Source organism: Balaenoptera borealis, assembly GCF_965194805.1.
Source record: "Balaenoptera borealis genome assembly, chromosome: 11".
Lineage (NCBI taxonomy): Eukaryota > Metazoa > Chordata > Mammalia > Artiodactyla > Balaenopteridae > Balaenoptera > Balaenoptera borealis.
This window is the reverse complement of record NC_138868.1, coordinates 109,552,311-109,580,132: the sequence shown is the minus strand read 5'-3', so window position 1 is coordinate 109,580,132 and position 27,822 is coordinate 109,552,311. Positions and strand designations below refer to the sequence as shown.

At 39.3% G+C, this 27,822-nt stretch overlaps 1 protein-coding gene across 5 annotated transcripts in view; it reads right to left on the bottom strand.

Annotated features, from left to right (window-relative positions):
* Positions 1–27,822, bottom strand: part of NTM (neurotrimin) — a 935,126-nt gene that overhangs the window by 526,596 nt on the left and 380,708 nt on the right. The window lies entirely within an intron of this gene.

The following is a 27,822-nucleotide window of genomic DNA, read 5'->3' as shown; positions in this document are numbered from 1 at the left end:
GGTAACTGCTACTAAGAGAAATTAAGCAGCCTAACTAAAGTAGGTATCATTCATTCCACAAGTATGTATTGATACTTATAAACAGATATTGGACAAGTTATGCAGACAACAAACCATTCTTATAGCCTAAGCATTCTTCCTATATATCAAATCAACTACCTGTATGCTTACTCTTTTTAACTGGAAAACAAAATGAAAGCAATACCAATTCAAAGAGCAAGGGCCACGCACGGCATTTCGGGAGGAATGGTGTGGAGAAGCCATGTCCATTTGTTAGGGACGTCTAATCTGCATCCTTTGCTGCCTCTGATGGAATAAGCAATGAGGCTGGAGGTGACGGTCAGAGAGACAACTTTATGTGGAGGTGGTGGCAGCATTGTGTAGCAGTGGAGAGAGGAGCTCTCCTGGTGGGGGGCCGTGAGAGGCTGGACTATAATGAGATTGAAACCATCAAGGTGTAGAGTTGGAACTTGGGCTTAAGTCCGGTCAGGCAGGGCTGGCGATCTACCACCAGGAATAAGCCAACGCTTGGAGGATCAGAAATCCATGAGAACACACTCTGATCAGAGGACGCTGCAAGCAGGGAAGCAGGAATCCCGATCAGGACCTGAACTTACTCGAGGACACAAGCCACATTATGCCCGTGACGCTCTCTATTTGTTGATCTCTTTTTGTTTTTTGCTGGGATGCTGAGTATGGATAAACCTTTTCCACCGTATTAAAATGTCATTTCTTAAAAGGATTTGAATGTTATTTAAGAGATAAAGATCAAGGTAAGGGGATTAGTCATGTCCCAAATACAGACAGCAGAATCCTTTTCTTGCTTTAACAGTTATTAGGTACCAGTAATAAACAGCCTATTAGGTGCCAGACACTGGTTCTACATCCATTAACTTTAAGGCTTACTGCAAAAAGCCCTAGGAAATAGACTTTGGTGTTTCTATCTTTAGATGAGTAACCTGAGGTTCAGTGAGATTAAATAACTTGCTTCAAATCACACAACCAATTAAACTTGGATCTTCACTTCAGTCTTTGGCTACAGAGTCATACCTGGCTGTGTTTCACCTTCCAAGGGTCTTTTCACTAAATTCCTACTCACTCAGTTATTCACTGATGCCTTCATTCATTCACTCAACCCACAGATATTTACTAAGCACAGCAAACCTTCGGTATTAAATGCTGGATGTAGCGTGGTAAACCAGGCTATTCTTGTAAAAGCCACCTAGGCTGTGGAAGTCATGGCGGTGGCCGTCCTCCAAGGGGTGGATAATGGCTGGGGAGGGGCATGAGGGGGTTCTCAGGTGTTCATGGTGTTCTGTTGCTCGATCTTGGTGCTAGTTACATGGATGTGCTCGGCTTGGAAAATGCATGAAGTTACATATTTTTATGTTACATGGACTTTTCTGTATGTACATATCTATGTAGGTATATGCACACACATACACAAATGACACAATGAAATTGTAAACACACAAAAAACAAATAAACAAGGAAAACAGATACTGTCTTTGGCTTTAGAAAGCTAATGCTGTACAGAATTTTTAAAAAAATCACTCTTCCATACCAGAATGTCTGAAGGTACTCTATTCATATTGATGTCAGGTGTTGCTTACTTTTCTGTATACTTTGCTCTACTTTATATGTACTTAGCTTGAAGGAGTTAGGGCAAAACTAGCCTTGACTCCCTCTTGCTTGTTCAGACAATTGTGCAAAAATCATTGGACTTTGAGAGAGAAAGCCTGGGCTTTGTTGCTGTTCTTTACTAACCTGTACATTCAGGCATTGCCCTAAACACTTTTAACCTGATTTCTCATGATAACACCCACAATACAGGGTGATTTCAAGGATCACATGTGTTTAGTAAACCTTAAAGTGCTACGACTAATTAGTAGTCGTTGTTGCTTCTTGCATTCTCAGTTCCACTGGAGACCCCTCCAAAGATATTTTTGAGTGATTCAAACAGACCTGGCAAAGTGGTGACCTGAATGCTTCTCTTTTCTCCTTATTTCCAACTTTAATCTGTCTTTCTTGAGCCATGTCTGAGGACAAAGGGAAGGTTGATGCGAGCAACTCTGCTGGAATTGCTATGAAGAGAATTTCTATCGGACTTTCTCTCCTGTGAGCTGGAAAAGAACTAGAAATTATCTGCAGGGAGTCTTTGTCCAGACTAGAAACTGCTGGACCTTGGGACAAACCTCTCCCACAGCAAACTCCGGGATTCTAGGTGGAAGATCGAATCTCAACATCTGCCTGGTTTGAATGGCCTGGTTCTCCCAGGTCCTCAGGAATCCTGGGAGTAGCTGAACATGTGGGCTGAGTCCTCCTTGCTCCTGAGGCCAGGAGGGGAAGAGGAAGTGATCCCCAGGAGGAGAGACTGCTTCACCCTCCAGCACCTAACTAGTAATTTCTGAACAAGACCTGAATCCCAATCTATTGAAAGAGAAAAATAATCTATTCAAGGAGCACCAGAAGTTAGAGAATCACATGCTCAGCGAAATAGAGTTGCTAGAGATGACAAAGTGAATTAAATATAGATACATATTTTATATATATAATATAATATATACACAAAGAGAGATTCAAGTGCAGCACACAAGTATATCTGAAGTTTAAAAAATTGCATAAGTTCTTAACCAAAAAATTCTATTGTTGAACAGAAAGAGAGAATGCCACCATTGAGACTCAAATTAGTTGCCTAGAATATCAGGGGCAAAGTATATCTCAAAGCACAGATTAAAAGGATTAAAAGATGACAGTCATGAGGATAGACACAGGAGTTTAATATGCAAATAAAACTTGTATCATATAGAAAAAAAAAAACTGAGAAGAGAGAGGCAAAATCTGAGCAAATAATGGAAGAAACTTTGGGGGAGCTGAGGATAGCCCTGAATCTGAATACTGAATGGGTTCACTCTACTCCAGACTGGATTGGTAAGAAAACACATGGCTCAGCATATCACAGTAAAATTCTGGAATTCTATGTAAATATACCATCATGTAAACTCCTACATAGAGAGTGGCTTACAGAGGGAAAGAATCAGACTGGCTTTGAACTCATGGGTAACACAGGGAGTAGAAGACAAGGATGTAAGACCCACAGACAACTGAGAGCAAAGGACGACAGTGTGAGAATCCTGTGCTCCCTCAAGGTATCATTCACCTGTCAGAGCAAAAGAAAGTAGTTGAGATGAGGCAGTAACTCAGGGACTGCTTAATGCATACGGCCGAGCTGAAGGAAATGCCAAGAGAGCTCGGAGCAAACAAGGAATGAGGCGCAACAGAGGCTTCAGGGCAAAGGTGAGAGAAGAAGGGGAGAAAGAAATCAGCACCTGTCTGGTTCCTCCCAGAGCTGAGCTGATGAGGAGAGCTTGCCCCGGAGTGTGTTGCCCCATCCTCGGCAAGGAAGGCAAGCACAGCCCACCCACATGCATAGCAAAAGATAAAAATTGTCCAGAATGCTGCACCAAAACCTAGAATTTCAGGTTGGGAGGAAAGAAAGTGGGAGAAGCAAGCAAAGAATAGCAAAGATTTGATGTGTGGTAAGGGGGAGGAGGAAGACACGTTTTCCAAGCATCATGTCTAGTTGGGGAGGATTGGAAGAAAAAAGAGCATTTTTCTAGATGAGAGTCAATCCTAGTGTAGAGGTTATATTTTATATTGTTTTCAAATAATAGGGAACAAATATGTGTCTGATTGTGTCAGCAAGGAAGACTATAACTGTTAATAATATAGAATGGAACTTCTAAAAATACAAAAGGGGAAACGTAGGATGAATAGTCATTAAGATGTAATAGGAGTGGGGCTTCCCTGGTGGCGCAGTGGTTGAGAATCTGCCTGCTAATGCAGGGGACACGGGTTCGCGCCCTGGTCTGGGAAGATCCCACATGCCGCGGAGCGACTAGGCCCGTGAGCCACAACTACTGAGCCTGCGCGTCTGGAGCCTGTGCTCCGCAACAAGAGAGGCCGCGATGGTGAGAGGCCCGCGCATCGCGATGAAGAGTGGCCCCCGCTTGCCACAACTAGAGAAAGCCCTCGCACAGAAACGAAGACCCAACACAGCCAAAAATAAATAAATAAATTAATTAATTAAAAAAAAAAAAGATGTAATAGGAGTATATCTATGTATCTATGTATCTATCAATGTGTCTATGTATCTATCTTGTATCTATGTATGTGTATATCTATCTATAGCTCTCTATCATCTATCTATCTATGTATCTATGTATGTATCTATTATCTATCATCTATCATCTGTCTGCCTTATACAATATAGTCAATTGTATAAAACAAAATCATCCATAATGCAAGAAACACTTGATAAAAATAGGTATAATAGGAAAGAGTAATACAACTTTCTTAGAATTTGGCACACTTTGTAGACAAAAAGTGATAAAAAGATAGGAGAATTGAAGAATATAGTCAATAAAATTGACCTCAGATGTACTCTTACATTCTTATATGTTATATTTAGATAGTATTAATTTATATACGTACAAGGTATCATTTAAAAAACTAATCTTGCACTGGACTACAAGGAAACTTCAAGAAATTTTAAAAATAAAAGATTTTACAGGCAGCATTCTCTAATCCAAATTCCTTAAATTAGAAATAAATAATGAAAGCATGATGGAAAATATCCCAGATCATCTTTGGGTCAGAAAAGGTAATTGCAAGTTATCAAAAAGCAAGATAAAATATCTCACATAAAGTCTATGGAACACCAGGAAAAATGTATCCTTAATTGTCTTTATTATTAATGAAGAGAGATGAAAAATGGATGAACTAAATAATTGCCTTAAGAAATTAGAGAAAGAATGACAAAATAAGCAAACACACCTAGGAAGAAGGGATTAACATGGATGCAATCATAAATTAATTTTAAAAAAACAAATAAAAAAAGAGAAGGGAAAAAATCCAAAGTCAGTTCATTAAAAAGCCCTTTGTGAGCCTGATTAAGAAAATGGAAAACGCAAATATAGGCACAATTAAGAGTGAGGACATAGAAAGAAGAAGAGAAAAACACTGAATCCATACAAACTAAAGCATTTTAAGAGAACACTACATGAAACTCAACAGCAACATGGACAAGATGTACATCCTAGCGAAATCCAAATTTACAGAAAAATTCACCTCAGAAGTGGAAACCCTGAACAGATCAAATTAAACACCTGCTAGTTTTAATAGGAATCAGGACCAGATGGGTTCACAGTTGAAGTTTAACTAACCTTTAAATTCCAATGGTATTTGAAATATTCCAGGTTACAGGAAAAAAAGAAAAAAAAACAATTTCCAAATTTGTTTTATAAATCCAGTATTACATTAATACCAAAACCTAATAAAAATATTAGAAATCCATTTCACTCTCGCATATAGACACAATTATTAAAATATTAACAGAATTGAGCAACTAACTAAAAAATATTATATTGTAATAAAGTATGGCTTTCTCCTGGGGCCAGGGGGACTCCAAGCAAAACTCTAATAGAATCAGGAGATTACTGGAAATTAGAATTGGTTGAGAGCAGCAATTTCAGTTTAGGACCTTTGAAAAATAATCTCTCTACCTTAACGAGTGTAGTTTCTGTAGTTAATTAGAGGTTTGGTTTTAGCTCTCAAAGACAATCGCGAGTGCAGATTTAGTAATATTATTGCTCATAGAATGACATATGCATGGATGTTTACAGAAACACAGAGTTTATGTAATTCTATTTGTGTCCTTCCATCACTTTAAAAAGAAAAGCACATGACAAAGCTCAATGGACAGGAATAGTCTATGGCCAACAGACTGGATGGACCTCTATGTATGCCTCTCCAGACCTGTATCTAACTTCTCTTGGTAGCCAGCACTTAACGATGGAAGAGTCTCCTGCAGGTGCAATCTCTAATTTAAATGTTACCAATTAGAGCTGTACCTTAACACAGTTTGGAATTCTCCTTTCATATTTAAATAACATGATAAATCTAAAAGATCAATCGCGTCTTTGTACTTATTGAGCTCTTTAAGAGTGCTTTACTTATTTTTTCAAAATTCCCAGTGCCCATTACTGTTTCTTGATCTCCTTGGTTTCTTGTGGGTGCTCAGAAATCATCTGGGACATTAAATTATGCTGAACTAAAGTGTGCTTTCCTCGAGCCTCTGTTTGATTTTAATAATGAATAATCTCAAGAAGCATCCAAACCTGGGCGTCTCAGCATCACTTTTATCAAAATTGCAAACACTGCATTTGCAAGGCATTCATGAGCACAAATACGTTCAAACATCCCTAACCCCAAGGCACAGGTGAAGCTTTCAGCTCACCTTATAGCGTACTCAAGTTGGCAAACACATCAAGATGTAGCCTGTCTAAAAGCTAGACGTGCCACATTGTTAATGCTCAAGTCACTCTCATGAACAACGAGGTCAGCTATAAGACTTCTCTTAAATATTTTCAAGCTAAAGACATTTTTTTCCAGGTTGTATAAAACTTTGAGGTCTTAACCAAGCCCATGCTTAAATACTTTAGAAGACAGAAAGCTCTTCCCTGAAGAAAATGCTGGCTCTACCTGAAAGAAACCCTGCTGTCCCCACCTGTTCTAAAGCGAGATAGCCTTCTGTCTGGCTCCTCACCTTTCACAACGGAATGACATCTTCCTCCCCATCTGGTACGGGAAGCATATGGCCATCCCAGCAACATAGGATGCTTGCACTGCAGGCACTTGTTAAAGGATGCAATCATAAATTGTCAGTTTCAGCATCAGACAGAGGCTCTCCTAATACATTTGATATGAGGAAGACAGTTTAATAGGCATATAAACTATTTTTTCCCTTTATTCCCTTCTAGTGTTACTACCTCTGTATTAAGTTAGATGATCAGAAAGCGATGCCTTAACCTTGTGTCCCAAACTGACCATTTTTTATCAGGTCTCCATCTTAGTGTCACCTCCTCTGCCCTCTTGGGCACAAGGACAGTTTCTATGAGCAGAGTTTCTGACTTTTTAAAAAACTCTCTTCAAGATACCATTTACCTCATTACCAAAAGTTCACTGTCCCCATAATAAAGTCTGTCTTGAGTTCTGCTCCAGAAACACATTTTCTATCGGAAAATTGTCATGCTTTCTTTCAGGGGAAAAGGATAATTAAGTAATACTACACAATTTCTTTGTTAGCTTTAGCTGCCAAAGGCTCAATTGTAAAATTAGCTTTCCTGGGTATCTGGAAGAATCGACTCTTTCATTTCTGAGACTTTTTCTGATCTTTTTAAAATCTCTGTTTCATTGCACACTATGTTTAACTTGTTAAAATTCATATAATCTTGATTTTTGCTTCTGCTCTGGCTTTGGCTTCACCACAGCTCAGGTGATTTCATTCTGGCGGGCTTGCCTGGCCCCCACCTATGGCTCATGCTCTTATATAACAAGACGAGAAGGCTGTACAGTTCGGCTCCAGCAAGACTGATAAAGAAAATTGTAAATCTTAATTCCAATGCACAGGCTGATCATCTTTGCTGTTTTTTGTTCGTTTGTCTGTTTTGTTTTTAATGACGAATCCAGTATCTTTGGTAAAAGGAATCCTACATATGTATATATACAGTCAGGAAGATTTAGGACTGTAGTCTTTGTAGATTCTGATTAAATTTGGTAGAGTTGACTAGGTTGCTTGTAAAGAGTACTTACATACTACTGCAAGGGCAATAAAAGTGGATAAAACTAATATTTTAATTAGTTTATTTTGATGAAAATTTGAATACATGATTTCAGAGAGAGAGAATTTAGAAAATACAGAAAGGCCAAAAAGAGAAATTTAAAACCATCTGTAAACTCACTCCTGTCAACTTTATTAAGGTATTATTTTACATATGATAAAATGCAACTGTTTAAAAGTGCACAGTTCAACGACTTTTGACAATTATATACACCCATATAAGTACCACCAAAATCAGGCTTTAGAACATTTCCAAAACCTCTCCAAATTAGCTCATGTCCCTTTCCAGTGTATTTCACCAACGCTCCCTCTACCTCCCCCCCCTCCAACTCTGATGCCAGGCATCTCACTCTGCTTTCCTCTCACTATAGCTTGGTTCTGCCATTTCTAGAACGTCATGGGATTGAAATCCAATAATATGTTCTTCTTTGTGTCTAGCTTCTCTGGCTCAGCATGATGCTTTGGGATTCATTCATTCTGTTTTGTGTATCAGTATTTCAGTACTCAATAGAATTCCAACTTACAGCTATAATACAAATTTTTTATCCATGCACTTTTTGATAGACATTTGAATTATTACCAGTTTGGGGCTATTATGAATGAAACTGCTATGAACATTTGAGTGCAAGTCTTTGTGTGGACAATTTTCATTTACCTTAGGTAGATACCTAGGGATTGATAGGTCATATATTACGTGTATATTTACTTTTATAAGAAACTACAAAATTGTTTTCCGAGGTGATTGTATAATTTTACATTCCTACCAGCAATATACGAGAGTTCTACTTTTCTCACATCCTATTAACACTTTCTTTTTCGGTCTTTTAAATTTTATCCATTCGAGAAGGTGGGAAGGCGTACTCTTTGCTGTTTTAATTTGCATTTGCTTGATGGCTTGTTTGATGCTGAGAATCTCTTCATTTGATTATTGACATTTCATAAATCTTCTTTTGTGAAGGATTTTTTAAACATTGGGCCATCAAAAATTATGTTATTTGACCACTTACTATTAAATTGTAAGATTGGTTTATAAATTATGAGTATAAATCATTTGTCAGATACATGCACTAAGAATATTTTCCTCCATTCTGTGGCTTGCCTTGCTATATTCTTACACTTCTAAAGAGTAAAATATTACAATTTTGATCAAATTCAATTTATTAGTTTTTTTCTTTTGGTTTATACTTTATGTGTCAGATCTAAGGACTATTTACCTACCCACAGGGTCATAAAAATTTCCTCCAACTTTTTTCTAGAAATTTTTTAGTTTTCATTTTTACATTTAGATCTATGGTTCATTGAGTTGAGTTTTGTGCAAGATACAAGGTAAGGATGGATATTTTTCCATATTGATATCCAATTTTTTTAGTACTATGCATTGAAAAGGCAATCTTTTCCCCTCACTTAATTTTTGTGGCACCCTTGTTAAAAATCAGCTGATTACATGTATATGGCTATTCTAAATCAGCTTATCAATTTCAATAAAAAATCATGCAGAGATTTTGATTGGAATTTTGGTGAACCTATACATATATATATATGTATGTAAAATTTGGGAAGTATTGAGTATTGACATCTTAAATGTACTGTCTTCCAATTCATGTGTATGGTACATCTCTTCTCTTTTATTCAAGTTTTCTTTAATTTCTCTCAGCAATGTTTTGTACTTTCAAGTGAATAAGCATATGTATGTAAAAATACATGTTTTTAAAAATCCACATCTAAATATTTCATGTTTATTTTGATGCTACTGTAAATGAGACTTTTTAGAATAGAATTTTCCCATTCATTATTAGTGTACAGAAATAAACTCGGTTTCTGTACATTGATCCTGTATTATACAACCTTTCTAAATTCTTAGGCTCAAAGTGAGGGATGAAAAAAGATTCCACATTAAAGAAAACCATAAGAAAGCAAGGGTAGCTATACTTATATCAGGCAAAATCAATCAAATAGGTTTAAGTCAAACTGACAAAACTTTAGCTAGACTTACAAAGAGAGAGAGAGAGAGAGAGAGAGAGAGAGAGAGACAAGAACTCAAATAAATAAAATCAGAAATAAAAGACATTACAACTGATACCACAGAAATATTTTAAAAAATGATGAGACTACTATGAGCAATTATATGCCAAAAAATTGGACGACTTAGAAGAAATGGATAAATTCCTAGAAAAACACTACCTCCCAAGTATGAATCATGAAGGATTAGAAATCTGGACAGAACAATAACAAGCAAGCAGACTGAATCAGTAACCAAAAATTTCCTAACAAAGAAAAGCCCAGGACCAGATATTTTCACCGATGAATTGTACCAAACATATAAAGAATTAATATCAATTCTTCTCAAAATCTTCCCAAAAAATGAAGAGGAGGGATATTCTTAAAATCATTTTATGAGGCCAGAATTACCCTAATACTAAAGCCAGATAAGGATATTACAAGAAAACTATAGGGCAATATCCCTGATGAATGCAAAATTTTCCACAAAATACAAGCAAACCAAATTTAATAGCACATTAAAAGAATCATATACTATAATCAAGTGGAATTTACCCCAGACTCAAGAATAGTTCAACATATACAAATGAATAAATGTGATATGCCACATTAATAGAATGAAAGACAAAAATCATAGGTCATTTCAATAATTGCAGAAAAGTATTTGACAAATTCAACCTCCAATCATGATAAAAGTTCTAAACAAATTGGGTATAGAGGGACAATACCTCAACATAATAAAGGCCATATAAGACAAACCCACAGATAACAACATATGCAATTGTGAAAGGTTGGAAGCTCTCCTTCTAAGATCAGAAAAAAGACAAGGGTGTCTATTTCCACCACTCCTATTCAACATGATATAAGAAGTCCTAGCCAGAGTAATTAAGCAAGAAAAAGAAACAAAAGGCATCCAAATCAGAAAGGAAGTAGTAAAATTGCCTTTTTGCTGATGACATTATCTTGTGTATAAAAAATCCTAAAGACTCTGCAAAAACAAAACAAAGCAAAACAAACAGTTAGACCTAATAAACAGATTCAGTAAAAGTTCAGGATACAAAATAAACGTACAAAAATTAGTTGCATTTCCATCTACAGATTCAATGCAATCTTTATCAAACTACCAATGGCATTTTTCACAGAACTAGAACAAAAAATCTCACAATTTGTATAGAAACACAAAAGACCCCGAATAGTCAAAGCAATCTTGAGAAAGAAAAATGGAGCTGGAGGAATCAGGCTCCCTGACTTCAGACTATACTACAAAGCTTCAGTAATCAAGACAGTATGGTACTGGCACAAAAACAGAAATATAGATCAATGGAACAGGATAGAAAGCCCAGAGATTAACCCACACATACTTTATCTTTGATAAAGGAGGCAAGAATATACAATGGAGAAAAGACAGCCTTTTCAATAAGTGGTGCTGGGAAAACTGGACAGCTACATGTAGAAGAATGAAATTCGAACACTCCCTAACACTATACACAAAAATAAACTCAGAATGGATTAAAGACCTAAATGTAAGGCCAGACACTATAGAACTCTTAGAGGAAAACATAGGCAGAACACTCTATGACATAAATCACAGCAAGATCCTTTTTGACCCACCTCCTAGAGAAATAGAAATAAAAACAAAAATAAACAAATGGGACCTAATGAAACTTAAAAGCTTTTGCACGGCAAAGGAAGCCACAAACAAGATGAAGCAACAACCCTCAGAATGGGAGAAAATATTTGCAAATGAAGCAACTGACAAAGGATTAATCTCCAAAATATACAAGCAGCTCATGCAGCTCAATATCAAAAAAACAAACAACCGAATCCAAAAATGGGCAGAAGACCTGAATAGACATTTCTCCAAAGAAAATATACAGATTGCCAACAAACACATGAAATGATGCTCAACATCACTGATCATTAGAGAAATGCAAATCAAAACTACAGTGAGGTATCACCTCACACAAGTCAGAATGGCCATCATCAAAAAATCTACAAACAATAAATGCTGGAGAGGGTGTGGAGAAAAGGGAACCCTCTTGCACTGTTGGTGGGAATGTAAATTGATACAGCCACTATGGAGAACAGTATGGAGGTTCCTTAAAAAACTAAAAATACAACTACCGTATGACCCAGCAATCCCACTACTGGGCATATACCCAGAGAAAACCATAATTCAAAGAGTCACGTACCACAATGTTCACTGCAGCACTATTTACAATAGCCAGGACATGGAAGCAACCTAAGCGTCCGTCGACAGATGAATGGATAAAGAAGATGTGGCACATATATACAATGGAATATTACTCAGCCATAAAAAGAAACGAAATTGAGTTCTTTGTAGTGAGGTGGATGGACCTAGAGTCTGTCATACAGAGTGAAGTAAGTCAGAAAGAGAAAAACAAATACCGTATACTAACACATATATATGGAATCTAAAAAAAAAAAAAAGGTTCTGAAGAACTTAGGGGCAGGACAGGAATAAAGACGCAGATGTAGAGAATGGACTTGAGGACCTTGGAGGGTGGGAAGGGTAAGCTGAGACGAAGTGAGAGGGTGGCATTGACATATATACACTATCAAATGTAAAATAGAGAGCTAGTGGGAAGCAGCCACGTAGCACAGGGAGATCAACTCGGTGCTTTGTGACCTAGAGGGGTGGGATAAGGAAGGTGGGAGGGAAAGACGCAAGAGGGAGGGGATATGGGGAAATATGTATACGTATAGCTGATTCACTTTGTTATACAGCAGCAACTAACCCAACAATGTAAAGCAATTATACTCCAATAAAGGTGTTAAAAAATAATTTAAAAAATTAGTTGCATTTCCATACAATAACAATGAGCTATCTGAAAAACAAATAAAGGAAAAGATATTATTTACAATATGATCAAAAACAATAAAATACTTAGAAATAAATTTAACTAAGAAAGAGAAATTTCTATACACAGAAAACTATAAAACATTGATTTAAAAAATTGAAGAAGACAACAATAAATGGAAAGATATCCTGTGTTCACGGATTGAGTTAATATTGTTAAAATGTCCATATTACACAAAGCCATCTATAGATTCAATGCAATCCCTATCAAAATTACAATGTCATTGTTCATGGAAACACAAAAACTTTCCTAAAATTTGTACAGAATCACAGAAGACCCTATATATCCAAAGCAATCCTGAGAAAGAAGAACAAAGCTGCAAGCGTCATACTACTTGATTTCAAACTATACTGCAAAGCTAAAGGAATCCAAACAGTATGGTACTAGCATAAAAAATAGACATATAGACCAATGGAACAGAATCAAGAGCCAAGAAATAAACTCATGCATATACAGTCAATTAGTATTGACACGGGAACTAAGAATACTCAGTGGAGAAATGACAATCTCTTTAATAAATGTTACTGGAAAACTGAATATCCACATGTTAAAGAATGAAATGAGACCCCAATATATACCACTCACAAAAATTAACTCAAGATGGATTAAGGACTTAAATGTAAGACCTGAAACAATAACACTCCTAGAAGAAAACCTAGGGAAAATGTCCTTGACATTGATCTTGGCAATGAATTTTGGATATGACACCCAAAGCACAAGCAACAAAAGCAGAAATCAACAAATAGAACTACATCAAACTAAAAAGCTTCTGTACAGCTAAGGAAACAATTAACAAAATAAAAAAAAGACAATGTACATAATAGAAGAAAATATTTCCTAACGATATATCTGATAAGGGGTTAATATTTAAAATATACAAGGAACTCATACAACTCAATAACAAAAAACAAACCAAAAACCCCCACAAAATTTGATTTAAAAACAGGCAGAGGACTTGAATATTTTTCCAAAGAAAACATACAAATGGCCAAGAATATGTGAAAAGGTGCTTAACATCACTAGTCTTCAAGGAAATGCAAATCAAAACCACAATGACATATGACCTTACACCTGTTAGAATGGCTGTTATCAAAAACAAGAGATGACATGATGCAGAGGGTGTGGAGAAAAGGGAAGCCTCATGCATTATGGGTGGGAATGTAAATTGGTGCAGCCACTATGGAGAACAGTATGGAGATTCCTCCAAAAATTAAAAATAGAACTACCATATGACCCAGCAATCTCACTTTGGATTCTATATCTGAAGGAGATGAAATCACTGTCTTGAAGAGATATCTGTATCCCCATGTTCACTGCAACCTTATTCACAATAGCCAAGATATAAAAACATCCTAAGTATCCATCAAGGAGTGAGTGGATACAGAAGATGTGACATATATATATATGTATGTGTGTGTGTGTGTCTATATATATATATATATATATATTTATATTTATATTTATAATGGAATATTATTCAGCCCTGAGAAAGAAGGAAGTCCTGACATTTGGGATACATGGATGGACCTTGAGGGCATTATGTTAAGTGAAATAAGTCTGACACAGAAAGACAAATATGGTATGATCTCACTTATATGTGGAATGTAAACACATAGGCCTCTAGAAACAGAGAACAGAATGGTGATTTCCAGGGACTCAAGGGTGGAGTAAATGGGGAGTTGTTGGTCAAAGTGTGTAAACTTTCATCTATAAGATGAATAAGTTCTTGAAACCTCATGTACAGCATCGTAAATATAGTTAACAATACCATATTGTATACTTGAAATTTGCTATAAAAGTAGAGCTTTAATGGTCTCACTATAACAACAACAACAAGAACAACAACAAAATGGTAATATGTGAGGTGAAATATGTATTAACTAACCTTACTGTGGTAAACATTTCTCAATACATATGTGTATCAAATCATAACACTGTACACCTTAAACTTACAAAATCTTATGTGTCAATTATATCACAATAAAGGTGGAAAATATTCAGTCCTAAATATTTCATGTTTTTGATGCTAATGTAAATGGGATTTTTTAAATTGAATTTTCCAATTCATTACTAGCATAGAGAAATAAATTTGATTTCTATATATTGATCCTGTATCATCCAGCCTTGCTTAATTCACTTATTTATACTAGTATTTTTTTTTTAGATTCCTTCAGATTTTCCAAATATGCAATCATGTCATCTATGAATTCAGACAATTTAACATCTTTCTTTCCAATCTGTATAAATTTTATTCTTTTTCTTACATTATTTCACTAGCTTGGACATCCAGTTCAATAATAAATAGTAGTGACAGCAGACATTCTTTCCTTGTTTCAGTCTTGGGGGAAAACACTCTGTCTTTTCCCACTAAGTATGATGATAGCATTCTGTAGATGCCCATGTCAGATTGAGAAAGTTATCTTCTTGTCTGAGTTTGCTGAGTGTTTATCATGCATAGATGTTGAATTTTACAATGCTTTTTCTGTATTGAGTTTTTTCCCCTTTATTTTGTTACTATGGAAAGTTATATTGATTGATTTTCAAATGTTAAATCAACCTTGTATTCCTAGGATAAAATCCAGTGGTCATAAAGAATTATCACTTTCATATATTTCTGTATTCAATTTGCTAATATGTTGTCAAGGATTTTTGTGTATGATTATATGTGATTTTGGTTTTTAATTTTTTTAATCTTTGCTAATTTCTTTGGTTCTGATATCAATGTAATGCTGGCCTCATAAAATTGACTGAGAAGTATTTTATACTTCTCTATTTCCTGAAATTGTTTTCATAGGTTTGGTATTATTTCTTCCTTAACTATTTGATATAATTAACCAAGGAAGCCCTATAGGCCTTGAGTTTTATTTGTGGGACCATTTTAAACTATGCATTTAATTTCTTTACTATATTATATATATATAGTAATATCTTGTTAATATATATGTATCATTTTTGTTTTTCAAGGAATTTTCCATTTCATCTAGGTTGTCAAATTTATTGGCATGTTATACATCCTTATCATCATTTTGTTGTCTGTAGAAGCTGTAGTAATACCCCCCTTTTCATCTCTCTTTTGATAATTGTTGTCTTCTTCTGCTCTCTTCCCTGAACTCCCCTCATGTCTGATAATGTCGCTCCATGCTAGTTGGTCAGAACTCGAGGATCTCCCAGCCCTTTTCCAATTCCAGAAATTAGACCACTGAGAAATCCCTGACAGTTCTTTTCCTGTCTGTGTGCAGGTCCACTTTTTGCACGAGTCCCTTAGTATTCACCAACAAAATCATGGGGACCCCCTCTCGATTTCTGAGGCTCTTTGTCCATGCACTCCCCTCTTCCCAGGCTCCTCAACCTCACTGAACACTGATCTCTATTCAACTCAGCAAAACTGATGTGCTTCTAGAAAATGCTTCTAAGCCGAAATCAAAGTGGATCCTAGGGTTCACCTCATCTGCTTTCATGTTTTCAGGGATCATGGTCCTCACCACTGATTGTTGTCTAATGTCTGAAAAACATTGATTCATATGGTATGTACCATTTTCTAGTTTTTGTTATAGCAGGAGGGAATTCTGGCACCAAGTAATCTTTTACAGCCAGAAGCAAAATTCTGGAAGCCTCACTATCACCTTTTTGATGTTTGTGGGATTTTTTTCAATATTTTATTAATTAATTCAACAGAATCTTATTTAGCATTTGCTATAGTGCCAAGCATTTAACAATTATAAATTAATATATAATATAACATTTAGACTGGGTTCATATAGATCCCTATGTTCTTTTTTTTTTTTTTTTCATTTATTTCACCTGGTGTTTGCTAAATGTTTTTTATTTCTGTAAATTAAAGTGTTTACTTATTTATAAATATTTATTGTATGTATGTTGTTCTCAATTGGCAAGCTATGTTCTCAGAGGACACAAATTCTCCTTAGGTAGGAATTGTTTTCCTTTCTACTTTTTAAATTTTTTTGAATTTTATTTTATTTATTTATTTTTTATACAGCAGGTTCTCATTAGTTGTCTATTTTATACATATTAGTGTATATATGTCAATCCCAGTCTCCCAATTCATCCCACGCCTCCCCCACCCCCCGCTTTCCCCCCTTGGTGTCCATACGTTTGTTCTCTACATCTGTGTCTCTATTTCTGCCTTGCAAACTGGTTCACCTGTACCATTTTTCTAGATTCCACATATATGCGTTAATATACGATATTTGTTTTTCTCTCTTACTTCTTTCTACTTTAATTCTTTCATTTCTTTGTTCTTCACCTTTTAATTTGGAAAAAGAATTCTCAAATGTGTTCTCTGCATCACTGATTAAATTTTAGATAGCTATTTCCATCCTATCCCCCTTCTCTTGAATTTTAGTTTCCTTAAATATTTCTTGATATAATGGAACACTCTTTTAACACTCTTTTAACTCAGTCTGCTATTACATCATCTTCTATTCTATCACTCTGTTCACAGAATTTTTTTGGCTTTATGGAAATTATATATGTTACTCTCTAAAGTTGTCTTTTGAATTCTGCAGTGTAACTATTTTAAAAATTGTATTTCCTCCCTTGTATCTTGGGTGTAATGATATTCATCTCGTAATTACAACAAAGGCTCTGCCAAGTCTTTTAACAGGTCTCTTATGGTGATTACTTACTTCTTTGCATTTATCCTTGAACAAGAAGGTGTATGGAAATTGATGGGTAGGTGGATTTTCCTCCATGCCAGTATCACTTCTGAGCTCTGAGTGGTCAGAATCCTCTCACATCAGAACCTAAAGTGCTTCTGGATATGCTTATCCCATTTCAAACCTTTTGATATTGGACATATGCTTGTATTTCATAAGTATTCTTTCAACAAGGTGGAAGAGGGGAAATCAAGTACCAGTGGAAATCTTCCGTATAGAAGTTTCGAAATATTTAGAACAGAACACTGAACAGGATATATCAGCTTGGAAGCACTCACTCACTCTCATGACTTCAGATGTACCCTGCAAATCCCTGGCGTCCAAATTAATGACCCAGACATTCCTAGTGACCTTGAATGCAGGTATCCCCTTCCTACCAGATATCTTCAACTCAGCCCCAGGCATCTCAAACGCAGCGTGTCCAGGATGAAACTTATCATTCCTCCTACATTTCCTACGTTTGAAAATGACCATCCACATAGTCATGTTAACCAGACACCCGAGGGTCTTTTTAAACAACCTGGTGACCCTCAGCGCACTTGGTCTGTGCAAATTCTACATCATCTTCCTCCTTAAAAATCTATCTTACTTCTCCACTCCTTTCTGTGCCCACTGCTCCCGCTGTCTTCATTTGGCTAGACTATTAGAATAATATTCTAAACGATTTTTCTTCCTTCTGTATTATTCTCCTCCCGTCAGTCCTTCTCCTTTCTTCCAATGCTTTTTCAAAAAGATAGGTCTGATTGTCTTACTACCTGCCTTAAAACATTTCAATATCTTCCCTTTATCTGAAGGATAACATCCACATTCACCAGCATCAATATGCTCTAAAACACGAAAGTGCCTGTGAATCACCTGAGGAGACAGTAAAAGTATAGATTCTGATTTGGTAGATGGAGGTGGGGCCTGAGATTCTGCACGTCTAACAAGTTCCCAGGTGATGCCCATGTTGCTACTCCTTGGACCACACTTCGAATAGCACGTCGCTAAGATAGGGCTTCCTATTCACACCTCTCTCTTCAATCATCTTTCTTTTCTGCCCCCTCCACTGCAGCCCTTTTCACCCACTTACCTACTTAAAGTGCCTAGAAAAACATCTCTGTGATTAAGTCATGTAGCTTCTCTGTTCAGACTGCTCTCCTCTCCCCTTTCCACTGGAGAATACCTACTCCTCTCTCACAATTTTCTCAAGTTGCATTTTACAATACAATCTTTCCTTGTATCTCCCTTATCTCATAAGTAGACTTATTTACTTCCTCTTTGTGTCCTGGCTGTACTAGGTATGAGCCAGCTATTCTTAAAGCACATGTGACCCATTCTTAACAGATTTTGTTTCTATACCTCTTTTCTTTACTAGTCTGCAACACTTCAAGGTCAGGGACTGTGTCATATCACCGGTACCTAGCATGCCATCTGTCGTTTTGCAGCTACCTAATAAATACCTTTTGTAAGAACGAATGAATATAAAATGAAACAGTAGAATGAGTTGAACATTCATTTGAAATGTTGCATATAGTTATATTAGTTTTCTTTAGCTGCATAATAAGTTATCACAGATTTAGCAGTTTAAAACAACAAAAAATTTATCATCTCACAGTTTTCATGGGTCAGAAGTCCCTGAGTCCTCTGCTCAGAGTCTGCCCAGGCTGAAAGCATGGTGCTGTGATCTCATGGCTGTGATCTCATCTGAGGCTCCAAATTCTCCTCCAGCTCATGCGCTGGGGCAGACACTCTTCCTCTGCTGTCGGGCTGAGGGACCTGTGTTCTGGCTACCTGTGGGCTGGTTCCACTCTCAGCTCCTACAGGCTGACTGTGGAAACCTGCAGCACATGGTCCTCATAGGCTGTTCACAACAGTACTGTCGCTTTCTTCCAGACCAACAGGGACACACCTGTCTGACTCCACCCCTCTCCGGTCTGCTATGATGGGAACTTTATAAACCTAACCTAACCACATCGCCATATAGCATAACCTAGCCAAGGGGGCGATGATAGACGATCTCATCACATTCACGGCCCTGCCCTCACTCATGGAGGGTTCCGTGGGCATGGACAGCAGGGTGAGAATCTGGGGGCATCTTTGAATTCTCCCTACCCCAATAGTTAACAGGAAAACTTGAGGGGCTCATGTCAAGTTTGGGAAAATGGGAAGGGGAGCCAGTATTGAAGAGGAAGATAAAATGAGATCTACCTATATGATCAAGATATGAGATTTACCATTATGATATGCTAGAGCTGTTTTTTTTTTAAATATGTTGTTCAATTCTTCTTTTTATAAATGACATAAAATTTGAGGAACTTGTACTTTGTGCTAGAAGCAGCATTCCTGACTGCTACTCAAACGATCTTTCTTCTACCTTATGATTGCCTTCTACTCCAATTCACTGCCAAAAAACAAACAAAAATCCCTCGGCCTTTGTGTAGCTACACGTGTGAAAAGGGACTTTACTGTGGAATAAAGTCTGATCAGCCACTCTTAAGTTTCTTGTTCAAATTATCAACTCTAAAGCGAACCTTAAACTTCAAGTTTAAAAGAATGTAGTTGATGGCTTTTGGAGTAAGACCGGCAGCTTATCTTTTTGCAAAGCGTAAGTGCATGGAGGCAGCTGCCTTAGCTTCACGCTTAACCTCCTAGAAAGCCAGGCACCAGCCAGGACTGCAGGTTTCAGCTCCTTGTGGAAGGTGTCTGTTGCTTTGCTACAAATCCATCTGGATCCTGGGATTTGAATGACAGGTGCTTAATGTTACTGAACAGACTGGTTTACCTTTTCATCTCCTGCACTGAGTGGGATTAAACTTCTGAGCTGTGACAGGTGATGTAATGACAGTATTATCAGTTTTTAAATTTTTTAACACTTGCTCACGCATGGCTTATTCCCCTGGGATAGTTCCTCTCTTCCCCTGGAATTCACTGATGGTATATATATCATGATTCACTATATTCATCCCACACCAAGCCAGCATAACTGGGTCAAATATTTTTGCTCATAGGTAGAACTCCCATAGGCAATTATCAATTCCCTTTATGATTAATGTAAAAACTGTGGTGTTTCTATTAATGGAAGTGCATGCTGGGACATTCACAGTCACATACTGGAGATAAACTTTGTCATTACATTAAAAGAATGTAAAAATTCCTGAAGCAACCAGAAACTTGGTAGCACCTGTAATTTCTGAGCATATCAATTTGCCAGGAAATTAGAGTGAACTACCAGCAGGACACGCTGTATTTTGGCAGCCATTTTTTGCAAAAATGAGAGTGAAGTTCTTTGGTGTTTTGAATCCCATACTTTGAAGCAAAAGCACCGACTCTGAGAACACACTCTGTTCAACTTCAAAGTCCTCCTAAGAATATGACTGTTTTACAGGAGAGGAGAATCTGATGCACATGCTTCAGTGCAACTAACACCAGGATTCCATATGGTGGAGCATTTACTCATAAAGAATCGAGCATGGAAATTCATGGCTTATATATTTCAAAACCAAAAAAAAAACAGCCCTTGAAGCATAAAGATGAATTGGAATCCTACTGTTCACAAAAAGATCTTCACTTACAGTGTGTGGTGTGTGTGTGTTAAGGTGTGTGTTTTCTGCATGGAGCCTCGTGTTTCTCCTTGACGGTCACTCTTCCCAGACCAAGTTGTGTAACTCAGGCCTGCAAAGAGAGGCCACCCTGACTCTAGAGGGTATTGGTGAAAATGTTATATTCCATATATATATATATAGTATTTATAGACATAGTATCCAGATGTACACATAATATATGTGCAAGTATTACTGAATATTTATTTCCCCTCTGTAGTAGAACTCAATAATTTCTTCGGAAACTTTTTTCCGTCTATGGGAGAAGCAGCTTCCGGCCACCGGAATGTGTGCCGTAACCTCCTGTAGTGCACGGTTGTCGCTGGGAAGTGGCTACCCAGACAGAGACCCCGGGTGCCAGCCTCCTCACACGGCACTGCAGGCATTCACTGGGTTCTAGTGAGAACGAGTAATTAGCCCCACTCCCAAGGCTGCTCCACAAAGGCCCCACTCCTCTCTCCGGGCTGGAGGCTGAAGAAGTGGAGGCCCTGGGACAGGACACAGAAGGAACATGGATCCCTGCATCACCATGTGGAGAAGAGCCAGCCTTTCATGACCCGGAAACATCTGCCCTGGAATTTGTATGCAAAAATAACTTTTACTTAGTTATGCCACTAAAATGTGAGGATTCGATTCTTGCAGCTGCTAGCATTACCGGAAACGATACGGACATCAGGGGCTTGAAGTAGGTGCTGCCATAATATATCTAAAATATCTGACAGGAGTTTAGCAGTTTTGCAGTAGGCAGGGAGGAAACAGATCAAGCAAGCTGGAAACCCCTGCTCTGCTGCAGTGAAACATTTGGTAAAACGGTCACCCTTGTTAGCGTGGAAGGCAGACCCGGTGCCTACTGAGTCTGTGCATCTTGGAAAAGTGCTTGGAAAGAGCCAGATGCTAGCATATGCTGATCTTCCCTTGCTGTGTTTGGCAAGGTATTTCAAGAAGGAATGAGCTGGTTTGCAGACGAAAAGGAACAGAAAAAAAAAAAAGTCTCCGAAATTTGGAGTTGCACAGGTTTGAAACTGCTTCTAGAGGACAAACAATGTGAAAGAAGGCTAAATCTTTGAGTCCCCAAGACCCATTAAGATTTCTCAATTAAACATAGTGACACAGCCCTGCAGCTAAAACCAGATTAAGCCATCCACCCAAGACTGTTGTTCCAGATAGCCTCAAATTACCTACAATTACCTTAACAGAGAGGGGCATAGAGGGGGAGGGGTGAGTAGAGAAATAAAGCAGGCACAGGTATTGTTTCAGAAAAGAGCGTTTAGTGTGAGTTGCCATGACGCTGGCTGGAAACGGTGAGCAGTGAGGGTTATCTTTGTCAAAGCGCTTATTCTGTCCTAACCAACACACCGTCCCAAAGAGTCACCAACTTGTTATGCACGACTCGCCGGCAGCTTGCACTGGCTCACATCCATGTCACATCACCGTTGCTTACTTGGCACGGAAGCCTTCATTTGGCCATAGGCATCATGTTGACTGAGTTTCTTATATTCCTGTATATTCTAAACTGAAGGCTCCTAGAGGAAATAGACCAAGTACATGCAATTCTTTTCATGGTGTGCCTAAGTTACATGGGTCAAGTACCAGGAATTTCTCAATGACCATTCCTTTTGGATGGAAGAGATGATCAAAGCTGGTATCCGGAAGAGATGTTCCCTAAATGCAAACCTTCAGGTGCTATCAGGGGAGGGAGGAAGGAAATCATGGGTCAGATGTTTTCCTTTGGGGATTTATCAAGTAAGGAAAACTAAAATGATAAAATGTTCAGTTGTGTGGATTCCTATCATCTAAAAATCGTCAAAATTTCATCTCATCTTTTTTTTGCCTGGCAAAGAAGCCCACCTCCAGGGAGGAAACACAGGACCATTTTTCTTGTTAAGCAAGTGCTGTACACAGCAAAAAGTGACCTGATATTAAACTACTAACCAAGGGAACTAATAAATAAAGGGGCAAACCGCAGCTGAGGAGTAATGCTCCCTAGCTAGTATTTTCAGGGGACTGGCCCCATGCAAAGTGTTGCCACATATTTTTCTAAGATGTAGCTGACTGCGTTTTGTAAGTTACAGATTAGCCGGAAGTGTGGCCCTCCCCCCAAGGGACTCTGTGGTGAGCTCCAGTCTAGAGACATGGAACAAAAGCAGTGCTGAGACTGACTGTAAACTGGGCAAGCATCCACCTTCGCAGTGGTTATTTCCAACTCCCATACAAACAAAATTCCCTGAGACATGTGCATTGCTGAGCCCTATGAATGTGTACAGGGAAGGGAGAGGAAGATAAAAGGGAAGGGAACATATGTACCCTTTTCTCATGACACATCAAGGGATTTCTCTCAGCAGTTTTGAAATCTGAGTCTCCCCAAAAAGCCACAGGCATCTTAGGAGGGAAAGGAGCCCACTGTAGTACTCAGATCATTAATGATACACTTCTATTGAATGCTGAGATGAAATTATTTTCACCTGAAGTTTAATGCATTCCTGGAAACCACAAGGAAAACAGCTCTGAAGAACGTCCCTTAATGGTAGGTGATAGAAAAAAAAAAAAAATTCTTGCTACAATTCTTGGCACCTAGACAATTACCTAAACCAGAGATAGAAAATTATATTTGGAGCCAAAAATATGACCTCTTCATTTATTCCACATGCCAGGAATACATCTGTGGCAAGGGGATGTTCTATCAGCCTGGCTGGAATGATACAGATAGAGAAGACTATTCCAGAAAGCAGAAGGTGGGGAAATGTATATCATTCTGCCAAAAAGAAGGATGGTTAGGCAACTGTCAAAAATGACTTCTCTAGCTCGTTAAGAAAGTGTGTGCAATTGTGTGAGAAGTCAAAGGCTAGTGTGAGTGCTAAGAATGGACATCCCCAAGGGGAAGACAGACTGGGGAGGGGGAAGAAATGAAGACGTGTATCCGTGGCCTCCCTAGGATGCTGCTTTGGAAGAAGAAATTGAGGTTGTAAGGGGCAAAAACCAGTGCCTAAGGGGTAGGAAGCTTAATAAAAGTTATTGAGATAAAGGAAAGCTCTTGGAACAGATGGGTTTCCCACTGACATTTATGAAGAATTCACTGTCGATTAAGTACACCGAGCTTGGTGGAAGGTTTCAGAGCAATTTTAGGAAAACGGAAGGAGGCAAAGTCAATGACACCAAGGCTATTGACTCTTTTGTTTAAAAATGGCAGGACAGAAGATGTCAGGAATCAGAGGTCCTTCACACGATTGAATTCAGGCTTTAAAACACTTGTGGGGATCGTACGGTGAGTCCAGCCGTCGTAGCTGACAGAATGATACATGAGGACCCAGACCTCGTAATAAAGGAAGGGCACGTACTGCTTAGTCACCGTAAGTGAAGAGCGGAACACGCGAAGTTGGGACATAATCAGGTTACCCAGCATTGTTGGCTAAAGACCAGATGATGGGTGGCTTTGGGATGCTAACATTATGAGTTTGAGGTCACACATTAGCCACGTGAGGATGAGGGTCCTCAGAAAGGAGAGACGCAGACAGGAGACAAGGTCAAGGTGCCCTCCCAACTATTTGCTGCAGGGGTTAATCATGCATTTCTGATTTTAAAATGTATTGATATGAGGCTAATGCTGAGAAGAGGGATACAGAAAATTCTGAGCAGTGACGTATGTGGGACATCAGTGACGTGGGAAACTCAGATGGCGGTAACTTCACCTCTCTGCCCGTGGAAAGTCCATGAGTATGATTGTTGAATGGCTGTATTAGGATGGAAGGAAAGTGAGCACAGACATCCCCCGCTTAGTCACACCAGCCCACCAGCTGCTCTGCAAACACATCTTGGAGGATGTCACAGCCATAAACCTCTCTCCCCTTCATCTCTCTGCAAATCTCTATCTTCCATTAAGTCTCATCTCAAATATCCCTCCTCTCTATAATATTCCATTCCTTCTCAGATAGAATGAACTGTTCCCGCCTCTCTGATCCCCTGGTATTTGCTATAAATGACATGTGTGAGTTTCCTCTTGTTGCAGAACTAATGACCATAAATTTAGCATCATAAAACAGCACGCATTTACTAATTCACGGTCTCCATGGGTCAGGAGCCCTTACGCTTTAGCTGGGTGGTCTGCTCAGGATCTCACAGGCTGAAATGGGGGCGTCAACCAGCTGTACAGTCATCTGCAGGCTCCAGTGGGGAAAGATCCACTTTCTGTCTCCCTCAGGTTCCTGGGGGAATTACCTCCTAGGAACTGAAAGGCTGAGTCCTGTTTCCTGTTGGCTGTCAGCCAGGGATCTCCCTCGGGTCCTGGAGGCTGTCCTCGGGTTCTAGACCTGTGGTCCTGCTACAGGCTGCATTCTTCCAGGCCTGCAGGAGAGCGTCTCTCTGCCTATCACCTTGTTTTAACAGGGTTGACCTGATTAGGTCTGCCCACCCGGGATTATCTCCTTTCGATTAACTCAGAGTCAACTGATGAACAACCTGGTCACAGGGGCAATGTCTCATCACATTCCCTGGCCCTCACCCACACTCGAGGGAAGGAGATTCTACAGGGTGTGTATGTGACCTGGAGGAGGGACTTGGGCATCCTCCTGGCACTCTGCCTGCCGTGCTGTACAACAGTCACATGTGGTATCCTAATCATACATACTATTATAGTGTGACTAGGATAGATAGGTAGATAGATAGATAGATAGGGATAGAGATAGATAGATAGACAGATAGATAGATCCATAGAGATATAACACAATCTCTTGCGTGCAAGCACCCCTAGAGCTGAGACCATGCCTCTTTCAAATCGGCATCCTCAGCAACTAGTATGATGCTAAAAATACAGTAGACATTCAATAATTTCTCTTAAGGTCAATGGCAATAGAAAAACAACATATAACAACGACAACAGCCAACAACAGCAAAACTTGGGATGGGCTTTGGGGGAAATAATGAGAAATAGATTTGGAAATGGCATAGGAAGGTAGAGAATGGAAAGGAGAAGAGCATTTCCTGGAGAACATGGAAGATAGCCTCCAGCAACGTGTCCAACCCAGCCTGCATGTTTCACTCCAGGCTTCTGAGGAAAGCATGTGCTACTTTATACCACTACTGGCAGAAGTGTCAATATGTTTTCAGATTACTTGTAACATCAAAGAGAAACAACATGACCATCTCAGGGCGGGGAGCAGGGTCTGTATTCTCTCCTAGTCCCAGAGCTGGGCGGCACTTCCCGGGGGAAGAGCTGGGGCTGGAAGGAAGGTGCAGGCCCAGGTGTAGGGCAGGAGGAGGACCTCTGAGCTCAAGGCTGCGTGCAGCTGGTGGTGGAGGTGGCTACGTCTGGGACAGTCGCCTTGGTAGGAAAGCCCCATTGACGCCTGAAGAGCCCAGCTGCCTAGCACACGGACAGCTGAACAAGGAGCACCCCATCCCCAATTTCTTGAAAACACTGATCTTTGTAACTGGATTATAAGGAAATTATGAAACAGTGTGGCCTGGGGTCCAGAGAAGCCTTAGTAACTTCACTTCCAACTTCTAGCAGGTTTCATTGGGTGATGAAGACAATTAAGGCTCATAACATACCCCAGGAAGTCCTGACTCGTTACCGGAACCGACTGTGGTCTCAGCCCAGTCGGATTCTGGGGCCATCAGGACTAAAGCCCTGGCATCTCCATTCCCACCTCGTCACCTATGTAAGGGACGCCGCTCAGAGCACAAACGCTGAGACCTTCACACACAGCAGCAGGCTTGCAGAATCACATGGAGACCAAGCTCCCTTTTACTGCCATCATGACCAAGAGTAACACACTTCATAAAAACTTTACAGTCCGATGGAAGCAGCATTTTGAGAATTTCCATGATATATCAAGAATCGACATTTTTTTATTGCCAGACTTGTTGTATAAGGTTTACAGCTGGTGGTGATCAATGTTCGCAGCTCATTCGGAGATGTGGGGTCTCCATTTCACTGGGCACATGCTCAGAGGACCTCACCATTCGAGTTGCCATGGCTACAACAAACGTGAAACAGCATCGTCCCAAATCTGTGCATCTGCAAAAACCAGAGTGCAGTGCACAGACCAGCAGCAGAAAGAACAAGGAGCTCTGGGTTTTGTCTATGGGGACAAACATAGACACCGTTTCCTCAACGACGGGCCTTTCTGACCTCAGCCTGACTCTGAGATGAGGCTGCAGGCAGGGACACTCATCACACCATCTGAGAAGGTGTGGAGCAAAGTTGTGAAGGGCCAGTGTCCCCAGGCCTTCCAGGGATCAAAGGCAAAGCACTGGAACAGAGACGGTGCATAGGAGACTTCAGGAAGTCCCAGTTCAGTTTCACGCAGCTCAGAATCTGGGGATTTCTGCATGCAAAAACTATCATTTCCACCCACAGGCTAATTTAGCAGACTTATTTCTTATTACGAAAATCTCATGACTTATGAAGCCAGGGCTCAGAAGTAATCATAACTCTGGAGCCCGCAAAGTAAACACCTAATCCAACCAGACTTGCCTAAGAACTCAGGCAAAGAAAGCTGCACTGTCTATGGAAGCCCGAGACCTCTTGTTTTATCGTTTGGAACCTCGGTACTTTTGCTGCTGATGGGAGAGTTCCCACTGTGAGGACCACATCAGTTCTCTAAAGCGAGGCTGAGCCTAGAGCCACATCGCCTCACCCTCCCTCTGACCTTGATGCCCTTTTGCACCTTCTGTGCAGACAGAGGCGGGAAGCAAAAGTCTGAGGCTGCTCATCTCTGCCCACCTGGTCTCCCCCGTCAGGGGACGGGGTAAAACAGGTGATTGCGGAAGTGAATCGTGCTGCCTGGTGACCCGGGTAAAGGATTTAATGAAACATAAATGAGCAAACAAAGGAGCCACGCGGACTATTTGCCTCACCCTCTTATTTCCGAGAGGAAACTTGAGTCGGAACCACGCTTCTGACCTCCTCCACCCCAGCTCACTCTCACTCAATCTCCCCTGAGGAGAGGAGAGCCCTATTGCCTGGTCTGCCTGGGAGAGGTCCTGAGCTCCTGTGCTCTGGCTGG